General features: G+C 37.7%; 1 protein-coding gene across 4 annotated transcripts in view; it reads left to right on the top strand.

Annotated features, from left to right (window-relative positions):
• The window catches only part of RBL2 (RB transcriptional corepressor like 2), a 55,330-nt gene that overhangs the window by 47,636 nt on the left and 1,535 nt on the right, over positions 1 to 6,159 (top strand). The window lies entirely within an intron of this gene.

Below are 6,159 nucleotides of genomic sequence, written 5' to 3'. Positions count from 1 at the left end.
TGCCTCAGCCTCCTGAGTAGCTGGGATTACAGGCACGCACCACTATGCCCAGCTGATTTTTTGTATTTTTAGTAGAGACGGGGTTTCACCATGTTGACCAGGATGGTCTCGATCTCTGGACCTCGTGATCCACCCGCCTCGGCCTCCCAAAGTGCTGGGATTACAGGCTTGAGCCACCGCACCCGGCCCTGACTGACATTTATAGAACACCCTCTAACAAATCGAGTGCGGAGAGAACATTTACCAAGATAGATAGACTACATTCCGGACCATAAAACAAGTGTCAATACATGTTAAAGGGTTGAAATAATGTATTTTCGCTGGTCACAGTGGCATTAACTCAGAAATCAATGAAAGATACCTAGAAAGTCCACCAGTTTTTGGAAACTATATATTTCTTTTGGTCAAAGAAAGCACAAGAGATATTATTTTGAACTAAATGAAAATCCAAAATATTAAAATTTGCGGGATGTAGCTAAAACACTGCTAAGAGAGAAATACATAGCACTAAACACCTATGTTGTTAGAAAAGAAAAAAGGTCTCAAATTAGTGACCTAAAGTTTCAACTTACTTAAAGTAGAGTGTAGAACTCACTGACATGGAAAACTGAAAAGTAGGGGAAAACCGAGGCAAACAAAAGCTAGGTTTTTTGGGACTAGGCGCTGTGGCTCATGCCTGTAATCTCAGCACTTTGGGAGGCTGAGTCGGGTGGATTGCCTGAGCTCAGGAGTTCGAGACCAGCCTGGGTAACGTGGCAAGACCTTGTCTCTACTTTAAAAAAAAAAAAAGGCATGGTGCTGCACACCTGTGGTCCCAGCTAATCGGGAGGATGAAGTGGAAGGGTGGCTTGAGCCCAGCTGGTTGAGTCTACGGTGAGCCATGCTCACATCACTGAACTCCAGCCTGAGTGACAGAATGAGACCATCTCAAAACAAAAACAACAACAAAAAAAAACAACTAGGTTTTTTGGAGAAGATTTCAAAAATTGTTACTTCTATGTACAGACTAATCAGGAAAATGAAATGACACATTACCAATATACATTAAAAGTATAATGAAAGAAAAAGAACAACATAATCCCAGCCAGGTGTGGTGGCTTATGCCTATAATCCCAGCACTTTGGGAGACCAAGGCAGGAGGATCCTTGAGCCCAGGAGTTCAAGACTAGCCTGGGCAACGTAGCAAGACCTTGTCTCTGCCGCCCCCCCCCCCCCGCCCAAAAAAAAAAGCCAGGTGTAGTGGGGTTGGTGTGGTGGGGTGGGGTGGGGTGGGGTGGGGTGTGCCTGTAGTCCCAGCTACTTGGAAGGCTGCAATGGGAGGGTCGCTAGAGCCTGGGCAGAGAGGCTGCAGTGAGCTGTGATGGCACCCCTGTACTCCAGCCTGGGTAACAGAGTGAGACCCTGTTTCAAAAAAGATGTTAAAGAACAACTTAATGCCAATATGTGACGATGAGCATGAAATGGACAAATTCTTGAAAGACATAAACTAATAAAACTCAAGTAGTAGTAGTCTCAATAGCCCCATATCTATTAAAGAAATTAATTTGTGGTTAAAAAACCTCCTGTCAGAGAAAGGTGTAGGCCCAGATGGCTTCACTGGTAAATGCTACCAAACATTTGAGGAAGAAATAATGCCAATTCTATAGAAGCTCTTCCAGAAAGAGAAGGTGATAAATCATCTTAGTATTTGAAGGAAAGTATCTGACAAAATCCAACATTCATTAATACAAAAACTCTCAAGGAACTTCAACTTGGTAAACATTTACCAAAAGCACCTACAGATATCATACTTAATGGTGAATGACTGAATGCCTTGCCCCTATGATCAGTAACAAAGCAATGATGTCTACTCTCACTACCCCTATTCACCATGTAACCGGAGAGCACAGCATGTAAAATAAGACAAGAAAAAGAAGCCATACAGCCTGGATTGTCAACACAGAAAAATCACAAAGACTCCACAGAAAGTTACTGGAACTAGTAAGGGAGGTTACGTGATTAATATACAAAAAATCAAATGTATTTCTATATACTAGCAGTGAATAATCGGAAGTAAAATAAAAAATTGAAAACCATAATAACACTTAAAAATTACTTAGGGTTAAGTATGATAAAAGCTATGTATAAAAGACATCTATCCTGAAAACTATGGTGAGAGAAATTATAGCCTGAGAAAATAGAGAAACATGTTCATGATATTGAATGAAAATGATATCTTATTTTCTAGTTCATGGAAGATAAAACAGTGGTTTTTCTCCTAATTGATCTATAATTTCAATCCAATTTCAGTCAACATCCAAACATTTATATAAACTGATTCTAAAATTTATAATTTACAAGGCAAAGGAACTCGAATAGCTAAAATAATTCAAAGTTGAAGGATTCACACTAATTACAAAGCTACACAAAATATCTGCATTATACCACCACAGTATCAAGACAGTAATGTTGGTAAAAGAATAGACACAGAGATCAATAGAACAGAACAGAGTCCAGAAATAGACCACATGTATATGGTAAACTGGTTTTCAACAAAGGGGCAAAGGCAATTTGGTAAAGGATAGCCTTTTCAACAGATGGTGCTGGAACGACTGGATATGCGTATACCATAATAATAGTAAATTTGCACCCATACCTTGCACCATATACAAAAACTAAAAGCCACATAAATATAAAATCTCAAACTACAAAACTTCTAGAAGACAACATAGAAAATCTTGGTGAACACGTTTTATGGGAAAACGTTATATACAACATCAAAAGCACAATCCATAAAATACTGTTAGAATAGATTTTATCAAAACTAACAATTTCTGCTCTTTGAGACACTGTTAAGAGAATAAAAATACCATCCATAGACTACGAGAAAATCTGTACAAGTTGCATATCTGATGAAGCATTTGTGTATCTATGGTATCTAAAGAATTCTCAAAATTCAGTGGGAAAACCACCACATGTAAAAGTCAGCAAAAGATTTGAACACACTTCACCTATTACATGCCTGTTAGTTTAGAATGGCTAAAATCTAAACAATGACAAATCAAAAGTTCTGGCAACAATGTGGAGCAATTTTATATACTGCTGGTGTGAATGCAAAATGGCATCGCCATTGTGGAAAGCTGTCAGTTTCTTAAACATACCATTAGCATACAACCAGCAATCTCATTCTGAGGTATTTACCCAAATGAAATAGAAGCTCTTTAGACAAAACCATGTACATGACTGTTTATAGTGACTTTCTTCCTAATTGCCAAAAAGTGGGAAATAACCCAGCTGTCCTTTGGCTGGTGAATGGATAAGTAAGCCTGCGGTGCATGCAGACAATGGACTGTTACTTTGCAATAAAAAGGAACTGGTACGTTCAATGTAGATAAGTCTCAAATACATGAACGCTAAGTGAAAGACACTGGATTTAGTAGGCTACTTACTATAGGATTCCATTTCTGTAACATTCTGGAAAAGGCAAAACTATATGGACAGGTACATCAGTGGTGGTTTGGGGTAGGCTGACTACAAGGGAGAATGAGGGAATTTTTCAGAGGAAAGCAACTGTTTTATGACTTTAGGTATTTCTAGCACGGAATTGGGAGTCTGTCCAGTAAAATGATAGCAATTATTAGACTGTTGGTTGGAGAAAGATTTGTCATCTTAATAGGTGAGAGCTGAGACCTCGGGGGAGAATGTTACAAAGCAAGAAGTAGCTTATCTCTAGAACCAAACTATAGTGTACTAACATTTATACTACTCTGAGAAAAGAATCATCACATACCATGCAAGATGGGTTAAGATGAAGACTGATCCTTAGTGATACCTGACAGCAATGTCAGTGTATTGGTGCAACTTGTTGAAAAAATAAATTACGGTAGCATTGCTTAGAGTAATAATAGGGGATTAGCCTATAATACAGACACACAAGAGAAGAATATACAGAAGTTGAAGAGATGTTACAGATCCATACATACTGACAGAGGAAGATGAAAGACAATGTTGACTGAAAAAATATTCCAAATGGTACACAAAATATACCGTTATTTACCAAAAAAACAAAAACAAAAACAAAAACAAAACCCCACTTAATATACTGTATTACATTTCTAATGACTACATTCCTAGAAAGAAGGATACATACCAGACTGGTTTGTTCAGTGGATTAACAGTAATAGTAGCTGTGTCTCTGGGAATTGGGTGAAGATAAGGAGTCTAGGTGTATTCTATTTGAAATTGTTTTGGAATAAGAATTTATTCCTGTTTAAACTATAGTGTATATATTATGATATATAAAACATCATGTATACATAAATTTTATATACATAATTACCAATGCATATTGTGCTACATTATGATATACAATTATACATTGTAAGTAATACAATGTATAGATTATACACAATTAACAATGTATACAGTAAACAGTATAAGAAATATTCAAGCAAATGGGACACTGCAGAGACAGCAAATGCAGACCAGACTCCTAGGAAGGCAGAAAGGGGGCTAGAAGAGAAAAGGTTGAAGGAAAGCTTAAGATTTTGTGGCCAAGTGCAGTGGCTCATGCCTGTTACCCCAGCACATTGGGAGGCTAAAGCAGGAGGATTGCTTGAGCCCAAGAGTTCAAGACCAGCGTGGGCAACACAGTGCAACCCCATTTCTATTGTTAATATATATATATTTTTAAATGAAACACTTGTGAAGGTATATCTGTTGATAATAAAGAACACTGATTTTCTTTAAAACCTCCAAAATGTTTACTAAAGTAATAAAAAGTGTTAAAATTGTAAATAAATATATAAAAATAATAAAAATTCAAGTGTCATGAATAAAATATGTCTGGGATGTGCTTTAAAATAGTCTGGGGGATGGAAGTGAATGAGTATAAATCAAATAAGGCGGGCGAAACATCTGAAATAGAGGAACAGGCATGTGAGGATGCATTATGCTTCTCTATTTTGTATGTTTGCAATTTCCTATAACGTATGTCTGTGAATTTGCTTAGTATGCTTTCTGTAAGGAAACATGGATGAAGCAGCACATGAAAAAGAATTTTAACCAACAGACTACCAGAAAATAATGTATTTTAACCAACAGACTACCAGAAAAAAAACAGACTACCAAAAAATAATTTTTAGGGCCCTAAGGAACTCAATGCTAACGGCACTGTACAGACAGCCAGTCTTTCTGGCACTCTGGCAGAGTCTTTCTCAATTGCAGCTCCTCATCTGAGCCACTGCCCAGAAAATAATTTGAGTAACTTTCCTCAGATCTCCCAAAGATGATATATAGCTAACTAGTACCATTCTAGATTTTACTAATTTATTACCTACAATGGATGCCTTAGGGAATTAAGGTCTACTTTTCTAGTGAAATCCCAGTTGAGGATGGCTGCTAAAAAATGAGTAACATTAGACTGAAAAAAGGGACTACTGTATAAAATCGTACATTTTTTTTTTTTTTTTAATTGAGACGGAGTTTCGCTCGTTACCCAGGCTGGAGTGGAGTGCAATGGCGTGATCTCGGCTCACCGTAACCTCTGCCTCCTGGGTTCAGGCAATTCTCCTGCCTCAGCCTCCTTAGTAGCTGGGATTACAGGCACATGCCACCATGCCCAGCTAATTTTTTGTATTTTTAGTAGAGACGGGGTTTCACCATGTTGACCAGGATGGTCTCGATCTCTTGACCTCGTGATCCACCCGCCTCGGCCTCCCAAAGTGCTGGGATTACAGGCTTGAGCCACCGCACCCAGCCAAAAATTGTACTTTTTGAAAAAAGAGAAAAAGGTATGTGTTTGACTATCACATAGCAATGTAATGCTACATAATTATTGTAAAAAAAAAAAATCGCAAATTTGTGAACTCACAAATGATAGAAATGTATAGGTCAAATGCACCTGTGGAGGAGCTTGTTAAAAATAGAACTGTTCAGTCACTTCTCAGATAGCCATCAGCCTCGGCCAGCTGAAGAGTGAAGTTGGCAGCTTATGTAACTTAGTGATTCTTTTCTCTTTATTTTAAAAAATTTTTTCTTTAAGTCAAATACCTGTTTCTTTAAGTCAAATACTTATAAATGGTGTGTTTCTTTTGTGTATAGATGTGTTCAAACTCTTCCAGGTAAACTATTTAACTCATTTGAGAGTGTTCGACTTAATACTGAGCTGTGTGTATTTGC

This window comes from Cebus imitator, unplaced genomic scaffold, assembly GCF_001604975.1.
Source record: "Cebus imitator isolate Cc_AM_T3 unplaced genomic scaffold, Cebus_imitator-1.0 Scaffold63, whole genome shotgun sequence".
Classification (NCBI taxonomy): Eukaryota; Metazoa; Chordata; class Mammalia; order Primates; family Cebidae; genus Cebus; species Cebus imitator.
This window is presented reverse-complemented; position numbering and strand designations above follow the sequence as displayed.